Here is a 2,055-nt window from a genome sequence, read left to right as displayed (position 1 = left end):
TTTTACAGTTCTAGCGTAGTCGGGCAATAGAGGGCGTGACGGCACAAGGAGAAAGGAAGCGACTTCAGCCCCAGGAGTGTCTTGGGGGTCACACGCGGTTGGCGTGTTCTAACTGATGGGCGGGGCCTCGTCGTGTCAGGGTCTCCCCTCACCTTTCTCCTGCGTGGATGAAGCCCACCCTCCTGCAACCCGCCGACGATTCTGATTGGATGACAGCTGGTCGATCGCCTCACAACCAGCTGCCGGTGCAGACGGACCTTGCTTCAAGCGCGGACTCTGGACTCAGGCGGCGTTGTGTGATCGGCGTGTGTACGGGCTGTTCTGAACCCTACACACACACACACACACACACACACACACACACACACCCTGTCCTGGTTACAGTGAGGCTTTACTGTGGCTAGAATAAAGGGAAACATGACATCACATGTGACATCACAAGCCCCCACCGTCTCTGGAGTAGAAGGGAGACAATAGCAACCACACACACACACACACGCTCAGTGGAAAGGAAATGGCATCGTAAAACCTCTGCAGATTGGAGAAAGAGGGACTTCCCAAAGCCGACCTAGCTCATTTTCCTCGCTGTGTGTGTACGTGCACTTGTGCATGTGTGGTTTCCATGGTTATGCCGTCGCTCGCATACACACAGCTCCTTACTTTTTATTTTGTTTATTTTTCTTCACCAAACACACACACACACACACACAACAACCCTCTTACATCTTGCTTCTAATTGGGTTGTTTTATATTCTGACCATTGAATCATTAATTGTCAGCAGAGATTGCTACAAGTGCCAGTAAAAGATCAACAAATAGACTTTTAGGGAGCTTTTAAGGACGGATGTGAAGAAGAACACAACACGGAGCTGTACCTGAAGTGGCCGTAACGCCACACACAGCACACGAGAATAACCGTTCCCCGCCGCGCCCCATTTGTCATTTTCTTGTGTATTTTTTCCTGACTTATTACTGTTACTCTTGTAATTCTATTATTAACATGACTGTTTTTGATTATTCTGAACCCTCCTGCTCTTTTCTTGGTTTTCTGTCCGTTCCAATTTTGCACTCTCCCAGGAACTTCAACTTAGTGGGCTTAAGTGCATTTTATTTTTAATAATTTCTTTTTTTTTAATACTTGATTTTATACCTATGTCACCATTGAAAAGAAGAGGGTCATATAATCCCCACATGATATACAGCAGGGCGAAATAAACAATTTTTATTTGACGTTGTACATATATATTTTCTTCCCCTTTTGGTGGATTGTGTAAGAAAAAAAAAGCTTTGTACTGTTTAACCATTGTATTTGAAATGTGTCCCCTCCCCCCCTCCCCCCGGTCTCCTGTCTTGTCTACTCTCATCTGGATCTTGACGAAGCTGTGTCACTCCAGAGGAGAGAGAGAGATTTTTAGTTTTTATCATAGAGGAACCATCTGTACTAGTTTCTCTTCTCTGTTCCTCTTCATTTGTAATTAAACAATTATCAGGGTTCATTAAAAAAGGTTTAAAAAAAAACAAAGCAAATGAATGTCTTTCTTTACTTTGTCTATTTACTCGAGTACTGCAGTTGAGTACAGCTTTTAAAAAATGTGTCCACTTCTAACCTATTGGCTGACTTAAATCACAGTGCAGTTTTGCTCAATTTTATTTACATTGTGCTCATAATTAAGTTATAATCCAGTTCTGTCTGGGAGATGGCTGTAACACAATCAAGAATTTGTTATGAGAATGATTCAACCGCAGTGTTTGTGAGACCGAGTTACTTTCAGTTTCAAGCCCATAAAACTAATTGAACATTTTCATGATTCATTTATTCTTTGTGAGAAATGTTTTATTTTTTTATTAACTAAATACATAGTAATTTGGTCAAGGCTCAAATGTAGAATCATCTGTTTAATTGCTATCAGTTCACAATTTCTACCATTTTTAGAAGTGTTTAGCTGATACTCCTCAAGTGCTGCTTCTGATTCAACCGTCTACGCCTTGTTTGACAAAATTCCTGAGAATTTTGTCGGGGTCTGGAATACAACAAAATATCTGGAATACAATTTG

Source organism: Pungitius pungitius, chromosome 17 (assembly GCF_949316345.1).
Source record: "Pungitius pungitius chromosome 17, fPunPun2.1, whole genome shotgun sequence".
In the NCBI taxonomy this organism is placed as follows: Eukaryota; Metazoa; Chordata; class Actinopteri; order Perciformes; family Gasterosteidae; genus Pungitius; species Pungitius pungitius.
The sequence above is the reverse complement of the archived record's forward strand: the minus strand, read 5'-3'. Positions refer to the sequence as shown.